The sequence below is a fragment of the Silene latifolia genome, chromosome 7 (assembly GCF_048544455.1).
Source record: "Silene latifolia isolate original U9 population chromosome 7, ASM4854445v1, whole genome shotgun sequence".
NCBI classification, from domain to species: domain Eukaryota; kingdom Viridiplantae; phylum Streptophyta; class Magnoliopsida; order Caryophyllales; family Caryophyllaceae; genus Silene; species Silene latifolia.
Window position 1 is genome coordinate 73,381,761 of NC_133532.1, and position 20,011 is coordinate 73,401,771.

General features: G+C 36.1%; 1 non-coding gene across 1 annotated transcript; it reads right to left on the reverse strand.

Annotated features, from left to right (window-relative positions):
* Window positions 1–3,961: 3,961 nt before the first annotated feature.
* LOC141593641 (small nucleolar RNA R71) lies at window positions 3,962–4,068 on the reverse strand. The gene has a single exon (XR_012521715.1). It is a non-coding gene; the product is annotated as a small nucleolar RNA R71 (small nucleolar RNA).
* Window positions 4,069–20,011: the final 15,943 nt, after the last annotated feature.

Sequence of the window (20,011 nt, forward strand, 5' to 3'; positions counted from 1 at the left end):
GCGTGAGTTTTCTCATCCCCGTGTTTCGAATCCCGATTGAGTCAAGTATACCATTGACGATACACATTTCTGTTTCGTCAAAGAGCTTTCATCACCTTCGAGCACGAGGCTAGGACACCCTCCTTACACATTTTGTTTGGATCAGTATCCCTCTAGAAAATCGGGGTTTGATTGCTTGGTGTGTAACCCACCCTTTTAAGCCAAAACCCGTGTCAGCATTATGCATAATATAATGAAACTGTGAGTGCTTATGTGCTATATGATCATAAGTCCTTCCGTGTCAATTTTAAACTTTCAAAAACACCTTTTTGCGCCGTTATAATGGCCATTTCAAACCTCGGTCGTTCGTCGACCGTTCCATTTCAACACTCCTTTCTAGGCCGTCGTAATAACGATTTTCAAACCCGGTTTATATAACCATTTCAACACGCCTTTCTAGGCCGTCGTAATGACGATTTTCAAACCCGGTTTTTATAACCATTTCAACATGCCTTTCTAGGCCGTCGTAATGACGATTTTCATGTTGGAGTATGTGTCCTCGAAATAATGCGATCACATGTTTAAATCTCATATTAAGAATATTAAAGGGAAAGTAACATTTTATTGTCAACTGACCCACATTAATCGGTAATGATTGGCTGACTAGAGTTTGACATTACCGTTGTGTGACGGTGATGATCTGTTGATCCCTTAAGGTCATACCTCTAGGGAAACATTCTTAATTGACTAATTAATTAATTGTATGACGATACAAGTTAATTAATTCCTTAAAAATGAACGAATGGTTTTGTGAGTTATAATACGTATCTTATTGTAATTCGATTAAATAAGATTCGTACTATGTAATTAAATTGTTTTATTACTTAGGTTATTATTGTTTATGAAACAATTAATATAAAGAATGAATTGGTTATTATAAATACAAGTAGTTGTGATTTATAATTATACGACCCATTTTAAGTAATTGTAATTATGAATTACTAAGTTATTTTTGTATGTGATTTATTTCTTTTATATAATGATTTTTAATTTGTTAAAAATGCATTATTTAAATGACATGTCTAGTAACATGTCCCATTTGTCACACAATACAAATTAACAAATTGACAAAGTTAAAATGGGTCCATTTTACACATTTTAACCGTGTAAATGACAGAGGAGAGGGTTAGTTGAGCTTTAATCATTTTAATTAGTGGGTAACATAATGATTACCTACTAATAATCGGTTTACATACCTATACTCTTGAGAAGAGAAAAATGAAAATGCATTGGGCACTCTACCCACCCAAAAATCGGTGGCCTCCTCCTTTATACACTCAAGTAGTGTATTTTCTCCTCTCTCTAATTCATTCTAATTAGTTTTACAACTTGAGAAAAATTTATCTCTCTAGTTTTGTTGACTGAACAAAATCCTAAACTCTCACATAAATCTCTAATATTATTTACATATTACTAGAAGTAGTGATGTGACCATAATTAGAGCATATTTAGTCCCCGAATTAGCCTTGTTTCCATGCTTTTTAGTGCATATTTGGGTCATTTATTGTCTTTAGTTCTTTGTTTTGCATATTATTTGAGATTTTGTGTCCTTAGTAGGAAGGGAGTGCAAACCTTGCATTGTCATGGCAAAATGAGGCTAAATTGATTGAATTCAATGACCAAGCATCAAGGAGAGACAAGATTAGAAGGCCTTTGTACATACTATAGTAGATGGGCAATGATGAGAAAAGATCCTTGCATCCCCGAGGAAATCCCCAAGTATTTTATGAAGAAAAAGGAAGAAAAGAAGAAGGAACAAGACTGTCTGACAATCCGTGCGGATTGCCTAGAAAACGCCCGTCTTCACCTCACAATCCGTGCGTCTTCACCCCCAAGACGCCCGGGCAAAAGCTCCAGAAGACGCCCGTCTTCACCACCTGGACGCCCGGGCAGAGACCGCCAAATCCGCCCGTCCCGTGCTAAAGACGCTCGGATTCCCAGACAGACCCATTTCGTCTTCTTCAAGCTTCAAGGAAGGATGCACATCTTTTTCTAGAGACCGGAGTCTCCCTAGAGACCGGAGTCTTCTAAAAGAGACCAGCGTTTCCTCAACAAGGGACTTAATCGTCATTTAAGCCCTTAGTTAACCCTAATTCATGCACCTAATCCCCACTATAAATACCCTATTAGTCTAATAGAAGAGCATGTTCTTCTTAGCAATATTTAGAGTAGTTAATATCAATCAAATCTCTCTTTAATCTTGTAATCAACATTTAATCAAGCTTTAATACAAGTTTTATTTCCTTGATCTCTCTCTTGTTCATCCTTTATTTTGGGTAATTGAAGATTGTTTGGGTTATTATTGGGAGATTGACAACCTCTCAATCAAGCATTCAAGTACTTCTTTTATTCTTTGCTTTATTATTGGAATCATTAGTAGGTATAATTCTCTTAATCCCTCTTTAATTATTGTTAATCACTTTCATTTATTCATCATTTTCACTTTGTTGGTATGATTGACAACCTTGCTAGCATGTTCAACATGATAATGAGTGAGTAGTTACCTTAGCTAGGGTTAATGGGTAATTAGGGGAAACCAACATGGGGGATGATTCATGCTTAAATTAATATGTTTTTATAGTTTATTTGCTTGCTTGTTGTGATCTCAACTTATGCACATGTTATGTTTGATGAAATGTGAGCCTATTAATCCTTGCATTTTTTACCCAACACCTATCTTTTCAATGAGACTTGTAAGACATAAACCAACTCGAGTCTCATTAGACCATGCATATTGTTGAGTAGGGAAGATTAAGTCGACTTGTAGGTAATGTACAATCTAATCGATTCGGCTCCGGGACCCAAACTTTCCTAGGATTGTAAGACATAAACCAACTCGATCCATCACAATAATAATTGCTTGCTTATAACTTGAGAATATGTTTGTATGATCAATTCCCATGAATCCCCTATGACCCCATGACACCCTAGTGCCTTTTATCAATTGTTTACATCCCTTTTAATTCATCTTGGTTGTTTACTTTCATTGCTATTTAGTTTAGTGATCTTCTACATCAAACCCCAATTGTGACACCCTTAAGACACCACTAGTTGCAATAGAAATCTCATCTCAATTCCCGTCCCTTGGGATCTGACCTTTACTTGCCTCTTTACTAATTGTAGAGTTGTTTGTGAAGTTATAAATTGTGTTTTGGTCTAGGTGCTCCTAACGACAAGTAACCGAAAAATAGTAAACCCGCTCAAAAATGGCGCCGTTGCCGGAGACGGTGTTAACTTGATTTAGATTTTCTTACATTGTTATTAGTTGTGTCTTTCTTTGCCTTGGGGAAGTAAAACTCCTCAAGGTTTGTTCTAATTGTTTTTGACTTGTTTGATATTTTGCATGTCTAGAAGGTCACAAGGTGACTTGTTACCCTTTGATCGCGAAATTGAAAGGACTTTGACAACCAATAGGAGCCTTGCTAGGAGAACTTTGAGAGGTATTGGTGAGGTTGTAGATATTCAACCAAATACTATTGAGTTCATCAACCCTTTTGTAAGAGAAGGTGAGGAGAACCCAACACAAAATCCAACACAAAATCAACCCACAATGCCTAAGTTTTCATCACATTCCGTACCCACCGAGGAGAACCTACCCAATGGTCCTCCCACACCACAACATATAACCGGAAATTTTATTGCCAAATCCGCATTTATCCAATTAGTCGAAAGAAGCCAATTTGGGGGGATGCCTAGTGAAGACCCTCATTATCATATGGAGACTTTTTGTGACTATTGTGATGCGATTTCTCAAACCGGTGTAACTCAAGACCAAATTCGATGGGTCTTATTTCTTTTTTCTCTAATTGGCACCGCAAAACAATGGTTGAAAGGCCTTGATAAAGCTACTCTCGGAATTGATTCTTGGAAGAAGTTGGCTCTAACTTTCTACAAAAAGTTCTATCCACCGGAAAATACTAACATGCTAAGAGCTCAAATCACGGGCTTTAAGCAAAGGGATGAAGAATCTTTGTATGAAGCTTGGGAGCGGTTTAAGGGAATTTGTCGCTCATGTCCTCACCATGGACTTAGCGAGTGGTTCTTGGTACAACAATTTTGGAACGGTCTTTATAAAGATTCAAGGAACATTCTCAACATGAGATCAAATGGAATGTTCACCATAGTTGATGACAATCAAACTTGGAACAAAATTGAGGAAATGGCGGTCCATAACTCACAATATAGTAGACCTCGCAAGGCTACTAGAGGCGGAAAGCATGAAGTGGACTCCATTACTCAATTGGGTGCTCAACTTAGTGCTCACATTGATACCATCAATTTGAAGTTTTAAAAAGCTATGGCTAGACTTGAAGAAGCCTCAAAATCACCAAAGCATCATGTTAATGCCATGACGGCATCTTCATCAATCTCAAGTGGAATATGTGAGAATTGTGGAACATTGGGACATGACCAAGGTGAATGTAGGGGAACAAATGAACAAGTGAATGCTTTCCAAGCATACAAGAGTGGTACCCCTTATTCAAACTATTACAATGAAAACACCAAATTCCATCCAAATCTCTCATACAAAAGCCAAAATGTTCAAAACCCTCAACCAACATACACCCCACCTCCCATGAGAAACCAAAATCAAAGACCCTTTTACAACCAAAACCAAGGTTACCAAAATAAAACTCCATACAATCAACAAAATGACCAAGGTTTTGATGTTCAAAAAGCGGTCCTCCAAATGCAAAAGAATCAACAAGAGTTTTTCACTCAAATGCAAAAGGATAGTCAAGCAAAGGAAATCACCATCAACAACATCCTAGCTCACACCAAAATGTTGGAAACCCAATTGACTCAACTAGCATCTTCAAGCTCACAAAGACAAAAGGGGCAATTACCACCTCAAAGTAATCCCACAAGACATGAAACGGTTAGTGCCATTCACTTGAGGAGTGGTACAAGGTATGAAGCACCGAAGAAGCAAGTTGAGGATGAAGTTGTGGAAGCTAGTGACAAAGATGAAAATGTTCAAAATTCCAAGGATGGAGAACCATCAAAAGAAGAAATTTCAAAGAAAAATGAAGACAAGGTCAAGGAGAAGGATCCCATTGTGATTATACTTCCTTTTCCGAGTCGTCAAGCGAAGCCCAAATTTGATGACCAACTTGGAAAATTTATGGAAATTGTGAAGAATTTGGAAGTCTCAATTCCTTTCACGGAATTAATCAATCACGTGCCGGCCTATGCAAAATACATGAAAGACATCCTCACAAAGAAGAAGTCGATCCGGAAGCTTGAGACTATCGCCTTCACTAAGGTGAGTAGCGCAATACTTCAAAGGAGTTCACCCCCAAAACTCAAGGATCCGGGAAGCTTCCCAATACCGTGTACCATTGGCGACACCACGATCAACAAAGCCTTATGTGATCTAGGGGCTAGTGTGAGTGTTATGCCGTACTCGGTGAGTAAAAGGTTGGGGATGGGAAAGCTTAAATGCACCAATATCACACTCCAAATGGCCGATAGATCGACGAAGACACCATTAGGGATATAGGAAGATGTTCCCGTATGAATTGGGAAATTTTTTATCCCGGTGGACTTTGTCATTGTTGACATGGAAGAAGACTCCAACATTCCAATCATTCTAGGAAGACCTTTCTTACACACCGCGGGTGCGGTGATTGATGTGAAGCATGGAGAGCTCACTCTAGAAGCGGGAGATGAGAGCATAACTTTCAATCATGACAAGACCATGAGAGCTCCCCGTTTGCATGAACCATGTTTTATGGTTGATCATTATAATCCGAAGGATGATAGAAAGAAGTCGGAATTCCAATGGAAGAAGAAAATTGAAGATGCTCCATTCAAAGAGCAAGTGAATTATAACAAAGAGAGCTTGAAAAGCTCACCAAAGTCAAGCAATGAAGAGGATGGCCTCATTGGCCAAGACAAGAAAGTGGGAGAGTTGTCTCTATCAACTCAAGAGATCTTTAGTTATCAAGTAGATGAAGTTTGTGGTCTTTGGGACGATGAGTTTGAAGGGATTTTCAATCCCTATATTGGTAATGCTATCGATCAAGACCGACAACAAGGGCAAAGGTCTATCGAAGACATTTATCATGATAATGAACAAGCTTTTGATTACTTCTTCAAGGTGTTGAGCAACATCAAAAACACCTTGGACATGCCCCCATGACATCTCACTAAGGATGAGAGTTTGGTGGAGTCCTCCCTAAACCACCATTTGTAAATATTTCTAACTCCCTAACTCGCATTTTAATTCTTACATTACATTTTTTGTCATTTTTGGATTTTTATGCCTTGACCAAGATAATTATCATTTTTGAGAGAAGTGAGGGAGGGACTAATGATTCAATTGATGTGTAGTGCTTTAGCTTAGTGTAGGGATAGCAATTGCCTAGGCTATTCATGCCTTAGTAGTGCCCCTACAATGAAAAACACGGTATTTGAAGAATGGAAAATGACAAGGGATATTCAAGTGCACGGATGGAACTGAATCCGGGTAAAAGGGGCAGAATCCGAGTGTCTTCATGGGAATCCACCCGTCTTCAGGCAATCCGGGCATCTTTGTCGATATCCGCCCGTCCATCTGAGCTGAAATTTTGAAATTTTGGGACTGTTGAAGAATCCGCCCGTCCTGGAGGAGAAGACGCTCGTCTTCAGAAATCCGCCCGTCCTGAAAAGAAAGACGCCCGTCTTTTTGCCTGTGAAAAACAAGTAATCTCACTGTCTGAGAATCCGCCCGTCTTCAGCAGAAGACGCCCGTCCCGCAGTCGATAAATCCGAGCGTCTTTGCTGAAAGACGCCCGTCTTTAGGCGAGAATTCTCAAACCAAAATAGGCAGAATCCGAGCGTCCCGAAGTAAAGATGCCCGTCTTCCCCTGCTATTTCAAATTTTTCGGGTATTTTAAATACCCCATCCCCCATTCACTTCTTCATTCCTTCATTCAAAACACTACCCATAAACTCCAAAACTCAAAACCCTCATCCTCTCCATCACCAAAACAAGATTTCCTCTACCACATTCAACAAAATCAAATCAAAACTTCCTTTTAACAACAATTAATTACTCCTCTTCCAACAAAAAATCAAACCAAGCACCAAAATCTTCAACCTTTGAGTCGATTTTTGAAATTATAAAGGCAAAGCCTTTCACCTTAAAATCGATTTGGGTATACTTGGAAATTGAAGATTTTCACTCTTTTCTTGGTTAAATCATCAATGGCAAGGACAAAAGCAGCAACAAAGGCACCTAAGGCAAAGGCACTCTCAGCAAGACAAAAGAGTCTTCAAGCAAAGAAAGCCTCATTGGCTAGGGTGGTAGCTAGCTCAAACTTAGAAGTGCAACAACAACAACCTCCCTTGGAAGCAACAACATCAACAACTCCGGAAATTACTCAACTATCGAACTATCCGGAGGTAATTTTCATTTCTAACTCCCATAGGGATACATTTGCCAAGTATGCTAGAAAATCCTTTCTATCCACCAAGTTCATATGTGAAGATGCCTTGAACAAGTTGGGTGTCCTTGAACAAACGAAAGCCTTCTTTGAAGCCATGGGGTTGGGAAAATTGTTTGCTACAAGAGATTTGACATACCCCTCCCTTACCTTAGAATTCTTGAGTTCTTTGAAAGTTACTAAGGTAGAAACTAGAGAAAACATCGAGTTCCGCCTTGCTAATGTGAGTAGGCGCATCACCTTTGATGAATTGGGTAAAGCATTGGGTCTTAGTGATTCACCTAGTTATTTCAAGAATCCTGGAAAGTATGACCCCGCTCCTCTTTGGGAGGCAATTTCCGGAAGGAAATTTGAGAACTACCATGCTAGTCGCGCTTTATTAGTCCACCATCCGGGCATTAGAGTGTGGCACAAGGTCATCGGGAACACCATCATTGCAATAAAAGACACTAACCACTTTACCAAGCTCGATTGTGTTCTTCTTGAGTCGGCCTTAAATATTGGAAGGGAATTCACCAAGCCTTACAATTCTCTAAGGCTTTTGGTGGAAAGATGGCTAAATGTTGATTGTGGAAAGCAAGGCACCACCGTTATTGTAAATGGAGGTCTAGTAACTCTTTTGGCTAAGTACTTTGATCCGAATTTCAACAAGGATAGCAAGTATGTGGCGAAAAAGGGGGGTCATCTCATTGACATGGATGCCATGATTAACAAGTACAAATGGGTCACTCATAACCCTCTTGACACCAAGTATGGGTGGCTCACCAATGAGGCTAGATCTTTTACTTTGCCTTCCAAGATATGCCGTTTGAGTGTCCATCGGACCAACTACCTTCTTCCCCTCTCAAAAGAAGCCGAATACATCATCCGTCAACAAAGGGGTAAAATTGAAATGCCCTCCTCTTCCATTGTCACACCACCCTATCCATTCAAGTATCAAGAGTTCAAACCCGAAGGTGTTAAAGAAAGCAATGACTACATGACTCTACTTAGTCAAGAAATGCACAAGCAAGCTTTTAAGGATCGGGAAGATGCTTACATAGCCCAATATCCACCCCTCCTTCATTTAGCTAGGCAAGGACTACTTGATCCTTCATGTCCTTTGCCTAGTTGGGCGGATAGGGAAGTCTTCTTTCCGAGTGCATCTAGGGGTGAGATTCCGGGTGACGACGAGGTTGTCGGTGATGAGGTTGTTGATAGCATTGAGGAAGAGGCTAATGAAGAAGAAGAGGATGATGAAGAAAGTGAGCAAGAAAGTGAAGAGGGAAGTGGTGATGAGTCCACTTCTATTGAGGAAGATGATGATAATGATGATATGGTGGAAGACTAGCAAGCTTTGGAGGCTCCTACCCTCTTGAGGTTTGTCTACTTCTTTCTTTGTTTTATTTACTTTATCTTGATCATGGTTGGAGAGTCCTAGCAACATAGAGGACTAACACCTCGGCCCCATTGAAGTGTTCTTATTTCATTGTTCCCACTTTTGAAAATCCAAAATGACAAATTTAGTTTCATGCATTGCATCTTGTGTGCATGAACTACCCCAACTTTAGGACATTAGAAATAATGTCTAACTCGGTTTGGGGAAGTACATGCATACGCAACGGGAGGTAATCTAAATTACGCTCTCCGTCATAAACAAAAATCCATGCATCATGTAGTATAGATTAATGTAGCTTGCATTTAGAGTAGAATTCATGCATCATGCTTGCATAATTTCCCATCATTTTGGCCATTGAGGACAATGCCCATATTAGTGTAGGGATGGGGAATTCTAACTTAACTTTTATTCAAAAATCCAAAAAAATCAAAATATTTGAAAAACCATAAAAAATTGAAAAAATTGAACAACCAAAAACAAGTTCATTTCCTTTGTAGTGTAGTCATGTATATATTGTATTTATTCTATCCTTGTTCACATTGATCGACTACGCCACATCCGAGACATGAGGATATTGAAGACCGCATGGTATGATCTTTCCAATCTCCTTTTTTCCTCTTTATGTTAATGACTATGTGGCTTTATTTTGATTGATGCGGTATAACAATGTGAACTTAGGACTTGCATTTAGTTTATATGTCATATTAGTTGGTAGAATCATTTGCATTAGGATGTTTATATGGTAGTTTCATCATGGCATGTAGTTTGCATGTTAGAAAATTTTGTGAAACCGTCTACTTGGGATGTTTGACAAGTGTATATAGGCCCTAGTAGATGCTTTTTCTTCTTAAGACTTTGCTTGTTAGAATACTTGTAAAACACCCTAGGATGTGTCATGCTAGTATCCTTTGACCCATTGATTAAGGCCTAGTCAAGAGTACCTTGTGGTGTGATAACTCCTTGGCTACCGTTTATTCCAAGGTGACCCTTGAAACCATGCATCCATCCATCATCCATGTTCTACCACATTTTTGTCATCAAAGGGAATGGGCACAAAAAGAAATCAATTTGAGTTCAATGAAATGAAAAGTGAAAGAAAGTTTGCAAAAAAAAAATGCATCAAATGAAAAGAGGAGCAAAAATAGAACTCCTAAAGCTTCAAATATAAGCCACCCTCACTACATATGGGGTGACTTTGAAAATGTTCAAAAGAAATGCAAAGAAAAGTTAAAAGTTGTCAAGTATTGAAATGCCAAAAATCAAAAAGAAATGGCAAGGAAGTGTTCTCAAATGTCAAATGCCACAAGAAATTGGGGGGAAAAACAAAAACAAAAGAAAACTCCCAAAGTAAAACTCAAATCTCTATTGATCCCTTTATCCATCGTATCCATTTTTGTGCATGGTAGAGAGGGGACGACCCTTCTTCTTGTCTAGGCAAGAAGGGGAATTCCGCGATCCTCCAGTGTTTCTAACACCATAGGGAGTCTACTCTTGACAAAAGCATTTAACGATTGAGGACAAAGGTACCCTAGCTTGACACAACTTGGAGGTGATTTATTGGTATCCTTCTAGGCTTAGTAGTTTGAAGAAATTGCCTCTATGAAGGAGTATGTACCCTTGAATTGCTTCCCTTGTAGATAATTTCCGCCACTTAGATGAGGAAAGTGGCTATTCTTTTGTAGATGCATCCATTATTTGATTTTGTGTGCTTAATGTTTGGATGTGTCGCCATTTTGGCAAGACCCACATTGCCTTGAAAGAAGGCATCCTAACTCATGGTTGTCTTGTTGTGAGTTGAAGGGGCGGAATGAGACCCGCTAATTATCTCATATCGGCTATGTTATTAGGTTAGTTTAATAATGGTCCTAGTCTTTGTCACCTCTTTACTCGGGACAAGCAAAGGTTCAGTTTGTGGATATTTGATGTGACCATAATTAGAGCATATTTAGTCCCCGAATTAGCCTTGTTACCATGCTTTTTAGTGCATATTTGGGTCATTTATTGTATTTAGTTCTTTGTTTTGCATATTCTTTGAGGTTTTGTGTCCTTGGTAGGAAAGGAGTGCAAACCTTGCATTTTCATGGAAAAATGAGGCTAAATTGATTGAATTCAATGACCAAGCATCAAGGAGAGACAAGATTAGAAGGCCTTTGTACATACTATAGTAGATGGGCAATGATGAGAAAAGATCCTTGCATCCCCGAGGAAATCCCCAAGGATTTTATGAAGACAAAGGAAGAAAAGAAGAAGGAACAAGACTGCCTGACAATCCGTGCGGATTGCCAAGAAGACGCCCGTCTTCACCCCACAATCCTTGCGTCTTCACCCCCAAGACGCCCGGGCAAAAGCTCTAGAAGACGCCCGTCTTCACCACCTGGACGCCCGGGCAGAGGCCGCCAAATCCGCCCGTCCCGTGCTAAAGACGCCCGGATTCCCAGACAGACCCATTTCGTCTTCTTCAAGCTTCAAGGAAGGATGCACATCTTTTTCTAGAGACCGGAGTCTCCCTAGAGACCGGAGTCTCCCTAGAGACCGGAGTCTTCCAAAAGAGACCGGCGTTTCCTCAACAAGGGACTTAATCGTCATTTAAGCCCTTAGTTAACCCTAATTCATGCACCTAATCCCCACTATAAATACCCCAATAGTCTAATTAGAAGAGTATGTTCTTCTTAGCAATCTGTAGAGTAGTTAATATCAATCAAATCTCTCTTTAATCTTGTAATCAACATTTAATCAAGCTTTAATACAAGTTTTATTTCCTTAATCTCTCTCTTGTTCATCCTTTATTTTGGGTAATTGAAGATTATTTGGGTTATTATTGGGAGATTGACAACCTCTCAATCAAGCATTCAAGTACTTCTTTTATTCTTTGCTTTATTATTGGAATCATTAGTAGGTATAATTCTCTTAATCCCTCTTTAATTATTGTTAATCACTTTTATTTATTCATCATGTTTCACTTTGTTGGTATGATTGACAACCTTGCTAGCATGTTCAACATGATAATGAGTGAGTAGTTACCTTAGCTAGGGTTAATGGGTAATTAGGGGAAACCAACATAGGGGATGATTCATGCTTAAATTAATATGCTTTCATAGTTTATTTGCTTGCTTGTTGTGATCTCAACTTATGCACATGTTATGTTTAATGAAATGTGAGCCTATGAATCCTTGCATTTTTTACCCATCACCTATCTTTTCAATGAGACTTGTAAGACATAAACCAACTCGAGTCTCATTAGACCATGCATATTGTTGAGTAGGGAAGATTAAGTCGACTTGTAGGTGTTGTACAATCTAATCGATTCGGCTCCGGGACACAAACTTTCCTAGGATTGTAAGACATAAACCAACTCGATCCATTACAACAATAATTGCTTGCTTATAACTTGAGAATATGTTTGTATGATCAATTCCCATGAATCCCCTATGACCCCATGACACCCTAGTGCCTTTATCAATTGTTTACATCCCTTTTAATTCATCTTGGTTGTTTACTTTTATTGCTATTTAGTTTAGTGATCTTCAACATCAAACCCCAATTGTGACACCCTTAAGACACCACTAGTTGCAATAGAAATCTCATCTCAATTCCCGTCCCTTGGGATCCGACCTTTACTTGCCTCTTTACTAATTGTAGAGTTGTTTGTGAAGTTCTAAATTGTGTTTTGGTCTAGGTGCTCCTAACGACAAGTAAACGAAAAATAGTAAACCCGACCAAGTAGTAATCTCATAATATTAATATTTTAAGGACACAAATATTAATTTCTAGTAAAAAATTAATATTTGTATTAAGAAGGGTTTCCTTGGTACAATCCTTGAGGAGTAGATCATGCAATTAGATCTAGGGTTTTGGGGCATTTGGAATATACTTAAGAAGACTAATTTGGTAGGAGACCAAATTAGTATAAACCGTTTTCGGCCCTCATGTAAGAATAATCGACTTTCTCTTCTTACCTTCTATTTTGTTATGCATGCATAAGTTCCTTTAAGTTTTCTGACTAAACTTATAAACACTTAGTTATTAGAAGAGTCTAAGATGAGATATTCGAATCTAACAATTGGTATCAGAGCAAGAGTTGTTGCATTCATAATCGGTTTTGTTTTTCCGAGTTAATATGTTAACATATAAAACTTAAAATTTATGATTTATGAAGATAAATGCCACGAAAATTTTGCATGTTAAACCTTCTGGTCCTAAATTGATTTTAGGTCATTTTGATGATTTATGGTAATTTATTGCTCTTTAAAATGATTATTAGTATTTTTATTACATTTTATTGAGTAAAATGACAATTAAAATGCTAAAAATAGTTAGCCTATAATTTTGACCTTGAAATTTTTACACGACCTCACATTCATATGTTACAAGTTGTATGTAAAATTTCATATAAAATGGTTTTATATAGCATGATTTATGATTTTTACATGTTAAAAGTCGATTAAATAGAGGTATTTATGTTAAAAATGGTTAGACTTTGTTTCTGCCCATGAAAATTTAGTATGTTGCCAAATGCAATATTTACACACTTTATGTAAATTGTTAGATCAAATGATTTAATTTTGCGTGATTTATGATTTTTAGATGTAAAAATCGAATAAATAGTGACTATTTTGGCAAAAATAGCTAAAATAAATTTTATGTCATGAAATTTTTTCCCAATGTTGTATATATGATATGAACTTCATATCTAAAGTTGCATGTTAATTTTCGTATAATTTTAATGCTTATTAATTTTATGGGATATAAATTAATAAATAGCAACTTTAATAGTCATTAAAATAAAAATTCGACTTTTGGGCTTAATATTTGTCATTTCCAGGTTCTAGAAACTTGTTAAAAATATTAAAAAAATTTAATTTTGATTTATTGCATAATTTTATGTTTAATTTGGAATTAAAGTGTTAAAATTATGTTTTATACGATTTATTTGTGAAATAAATTAAAATAATTTAAAGGGCAAATTTTATTAAAATTTTGGTATGTTGGAAAGTTTCTAGAATATACAAAATTATGATTTTGAATTTTTCGAATTTTTATGACTTTTTGGGAATTATTTCCTTATTATTATGAATAATAGAGATTAAAGAGCAATTGTATAACATCAAGTTGAATTATTGTCAAATGTTTAGTGAAGACTAAGTTTTGAGTCCTAAGTGGTTGGGGTAATTAACTTGGACATAGATGTGATTTATGTAATATTTTGTGATTTTAATAAGTTATTTGTCACAATAATCCATAAAATCGGACCATATATACGATATTAGCTTAATAGGGCGATTTGGCACATATCATGGCATGTTTTATACATATATTAATGCTGAATTTTAGTATGATTGTCATATTTTATTTTATGTAATTTTGAATTATGTAATTTGTACTTAGTATGGCCTTAGTTTTTTTAATTGGTATTTCCCGAAATGAACGGGGATATCGATTCGGTTGTAATTAATGTGATCTCGTATCATTTTAATTTTATTTTATTTAGTTTAGTTTTTATTTTATATTGTATAAAGTAGAAATGCTATGTAATTTATTTATTCCGGAGTTCCTTGAAGACGGTGCCATTCGAGAAGGTGGTCCGATAAAGACGATGTTACCTTGAAGTGCGTGCCAAATGAAGTTCAAGGGACCAAAGGAGTTGGTTTCCGAATTTATAAATAGTTTATTTGATTTACTATTTTAGGAAGGCCATACTAGGATTTTATCTTTATGCTTTGCATTTGTTTTATATGTTTGCATGCATAGCCAAATCGCCATAACTCCACATGCATATCATTTTATCGAGTCATCGACCGTGTCAATTATAATTATCGTAGTTCACTGCTTTAGTTCACATAAAACGGGATAGATAATATATTGACAAGACCTCTCACTAAATAATAATTGAGAATTAGCCTTACCAAATAGTAGAAACCATGAATCCCAATTTCATAAGGAAGTAGGCTCGGCTCACCGGGGTTCTAAACTTGTTACGTTGGGTAAGTGGGTAGTAAAATGTTATTATATCGAAATTTGGATTGAGCTCAACGGAAGTATTCGTGACCGTAGTCGCATGTGTTCCGGGCTAAAGATAAATATTTGAGTAATTTTATCGACCGAGAGTTCTAGAAGTAGAATCGATTAAAGAGTTAATCCACCGAGTTATATTGATAAGGGATGAATCGGCTCACCGTGCCCGAATTGATATGAATTTGGATCTAGGGTTCATTTATAATAGTTGGATAGAGGTCACTATATAAATGCTTATAACTTGTTTAAAAAATGTTTACAAGTATTGTCAAAACAATAGATGTTTATTAATTCCTTCACTTTTATTTTGTAGTCATATTTGTTTTCTCAATTGCAATGGCAACTCCAAATTCAAACGCAACCACTAGCTCGAACACTCTCACCAATGTTTCATGGCTCCGATCCTTCATGGATCGTTGTAAATTAGAAATGAATGGGTCAAATTTCGCCTATTGGGACGCACAACTTCGCTTGGCCGCGGAGGGTGACGATAAGATTCGTTACCTTACCGAGGCCTCTCCCGCCGCACCTACCGCTAGGTCTACTCCCGCCACTAGGCAAGCCTATGAGACTTACCAAAAGGATTCGGCCGCGATAAAAAATGTGTTGATCTTCTCAATGGAGGCGGAACTCCAAAGGATTTCTATAAATATTAGCACTGTCTATGAGATCTATACGAAGCTTGTGACCATGTTTTCACAAGCTCCGAGGATCATTCAATATGAAGCGGCATCCGCATTCTTCGATCTCAACATTAAGGAGGGCCAAAAATTTAGCCCTCATGTGCTCAAGTTGATGGAGCATGTTGAGACCTTAAAAATGCAAAAGGTAGAGATTCCCGAGGAACTCATCATTGATCGAATTTTTCATTCCTTGAACAAGGTTAAAGCATATGTCCAATTCAGGGTGAATTTTAATATGCAAAACTTGAAAGTATCCCTCGATGAATTGCACAAAATGCTTGTGCAAGCCGAGAGGGACATGGGGCTAAATGCTAGCACCACCAAAGACGTGCTCAACATTAATCATAAGAGCAAGGGGAATTTCAAGAAAGGTGGTCACAAGGGAAAGAAGCCAACTCCCTACAAGAACAACGGAAAAGCTTGTGAAGCTAGCTCCTCTAAGCCCAAGAAGGGTGCCCCGTTCAGGGACAAATGCCACTATTGTAATGGCATTGGGCATTGGAAGAGGAATTGTCCCAAGTACCTAGGCGACATCAAAGCTGGAAAAGTTATTGCAGTAGGTAAATTACTATCCCTATCTTTTATGTTTCAAATCTCAACTTTGGTATTTTGATACAAGTTGTGATATTTAACCTTTTTATTATAATTTGAGCATCCTAGCAAGGACAAGGCAAAGAAAAGAAAGCCTAGAAGATCTTGAGGGAGGCTAGATGTAGCAGCCCATGGTGCTCAATCGATGGAAGCTTGGCTTTATTTTGTTTTGCCTTTATTTTAATGTTGTATTTTGAAATTTTAGAACTATTTGGATTTCCTCGTTCGATTTGGAAATTTGTTTGTTTCCTTAAGCAATGGTTTTATTTTGGATATTGGTGACTTGGTTTGCAACCCAAGTCACTTATTTTAATCGTATCGCTTGTTCTAAAATTTGTCATCATACACTACTTGCTTTGAGAAACATTAAAATATTATCAACTTAAATTGATCAAATAGACAATTATATTGATTGAGTAATTATATGTCCATGAGCTATGAATTCGATTCTCCTCATGCCTTTGTGACTAAAGTCACAACTTACTAATGTAAGATCAATTATGAAGTTATGATTGAGTTGTTGAAATCATAAGGGAACGTTGCCAACCTTATTTGATACACTTATAAAAAATTAAATCACCTACTCTATATTATCCTTTTAATATGTCTCGTTTATATCACTATTAAGTTGATATGTACTACGTTTTCCTCCTTCTCCATTACTATTAAATTGTTTTGTGGCTCAAAAGCTATCTTTGAAGAAAAAGGGCCTTTTTCCTAAAGATAGAGTGGGAGTGAATTTAGCCACAAACTCTTCACATAGAGGAGACCAAAAGAAGATGTTCTTGAGGAAACTACGTGAGGAGACCAAAAGAAGATGTTCTTGGATTGTAAGATTTTGATCGATGGAGGGATATAACTAGAGATTTTAAAATTCGACATTTTACTTAAGTGAATTTAGCCACAAACTCTTCACATAGAGGAGACCAAAAGAAGATATTCTTGAGGAAACTACGTGAGGAGACCAAAAGAAGATGTTCTTGGATTGTAAGATTTTGATCGATGGAGGGATATAACTAGAGATTTTAAAATTCGACATTTTACTTAAGATCCTTATGAAACTAAAATGGTATCTATGCAAGTAAATGGATTTATTTGGGATTGTTGAGACCAATCCAAGGTTAATGGAAATTTATGACTAAGAGTTGCATAGAGAGAAAGCTGAGTTAATTGTCAGCTATGCTAAAGACTCAAAATCATTGCTATACTTGATTATGGAAATAAGTGGGTTATTAAGACCACTTTCCAAAATGGGTATTTTGAAAGGGATATGTGAATGACATATATGGTTTTAACTAACACGAAGAAAAGCAATGATTATTTCAATTCATAAAATGCTTCGAATGAGTTGTCAAAAATGAAACATGTGAAATTGAGTTGGAGTCAGTGACAGTCATGCTTAGACATGAAGTTTATTGGGAGCAATCATCCTTCATGAATTGCATAACATATTACTCATTGGGAATGACGCGCATATACTATCTTTTATAAAGAAGTATTTAGGGTTTCAATTCTGGATGATATTGGACGTCATGTGAATCTATTAAAACATGGGATGTTGGATTGGCACTTAGATAAGTATCTTATGTTGATAATGATTCTTTATCTTAAAGAAATCAATCAGTTAAGTAGGTTTTTCATGTCGATGAATACAGAATTACCATGATAGAGTCATGGTTATTTAAAGAACCTAAGAACTGTTGTCTACATGAATTCGATAATCAATGTTTCCGCCATTGGTATAGTCATGTAATGCCATTATGCACATCTCCTAGATGAATTAAATGCTTGGAGCATAATAAGTTGATAACTAGTTAACCCATATGAGAGTCATTGGCAATGTTGGAATATGTGTCCTCCGACAATAATGCGACCACAACTGTCGATCATGATGATCACATGTTTAAATCTCATTTTAAGAATACATGTGGTATGTAATATTTTTACAGTCAACTGGTCCACACATATCGGTAATGATTGGCTGACTAGAGTTTGACATTACTGTCGTGCGACGGTGGTGATCATTTGATCCCCTTATGTCATACCTAAAGGATAACACTCTTAATTGATTATTTAATTGATCGTATGCTGATACGGGTTAATTAAATTGCTTAAAATTTACGGACGATTTTGTGAGTATTATTGACGTATCTTATTGTAGTTCGATAATAATTGGATACAGTCTAAGTAATCGAATTGTTTTATTACTTGGATAAAATTACTGTTTACGAAACAATTGATATTGAATTGAGATTGAATGAATGATTTATTATAAATACAAGACGTTGTAATTATAATTTGATAAACCATTTTGGTACAAGTAATTACGAATTACTAGTCGATTTTGTAAATGACATATTTTATGAGTATGTTGATTTTTAATATGTTAAAAATACATTACAATTTCACATGACAAGTAACATGTCACTTTTGTCACAATTGACAAATGACAAAAATAAAATGGACCGTCCATTTTATAAAAGTGCCGAAATATTGGAGGGAGTTAGTGGAAAAATTGTGTTAATTGTTTTAAGTGGAAAACACAATGATGAAAGCTAACTACTAGCCATGCAACCCTATAGCTTTTGAGAAGAGCAACTTTTGCATGCATTGGGCTTAAAATCTCCCCCCTCCAACCGGTTTTCTCTAGTGATGCCAAGAGGTTTTTCCTCTACAATTTGATCATTCAATCTTATCATAAAAATTTCTAGTGTAAGAAATTATATACTCTCTACAATTTGTGAAAATTCTAGTGAAATAAACTCACATAATTACTCCCTCTTGAACCGATTTTTCAAGAGCAAAATTATAATTTTTGTGTCAATTTTATAGTAAGACTTATATTATTTCTAGTATAAAATAATATTAGTTATTAAGAGATTTCCTTGGGTATATGCTTTTGGGAGAGATTCTAAACTTGAATCTTGTTCATCCATTATTGGAAAGCTCAAGAATTAACAAGAAGGAGATCTTGTTGGTGCCCATAAAACCGAAATTATCATAGTAAGGGTTGATGATTTCTTCTCTTTTAATTTATGTTTGCATGCATAAGATCTAGCTTTTATTTTATGACTAAATAAACCAATACATATATGAATATGTATATTAATGAGATTAATAATTTCTAACAAGCGGTATCATGAGCCTTAGGTTGTTTGCATGCAAATCGGTTATTGTTTTTCCGAGTTATATGATTAACAAACAAAACTTATAAATTTGTGTTTATTATGAAATATCACGAAATTTATGATGCATGTTAAAGTTTCTGATCCTAAAATGTTTTTAGGATTTTTTGGTTTATTTATGGATTTTATTGTTCATTTTTAATAATAATGGCATTAAAATGTGATTTTTATTATAAAAATGTCATTTTTGGACTGAAAATAGCAAAACTTCGATTTTTACAGTGGTTTTTGGATATTTTATCACATATATCATCTATTGATCACCTGTAAATTTTCATAATAAAATGAGTTGTTATGCTCGAAATATGGATTTTTCAAGTTAAAATCGTATTTAATTGGTTAAATAGGTTAATCTGAGTTATATTTCGAATCTGGTCATAGAAATTTAGTATGTTGTCACATGTAATTTTACAAGATGTGTGTAAAATAATTGGCTATAATAAAGTAATTATGCATGATTTATGAATTTTTGATGAAACATCACATAACTAGTGACTTTAATTAGTAAAAATTGCTAAAACATACTTCATGACTAAGGAAAAACATCACATGTTGCATTTTATCATTTATTTCAGATCTAAAATTTAAAAGTAGATAAAAATAATTTTTCTCATATTTTTATGGTTATAATTGATAAATCCGATAAACCGCAACATTGTTTTTCTCGATAAATTTCGAAATTTTTAACCTACG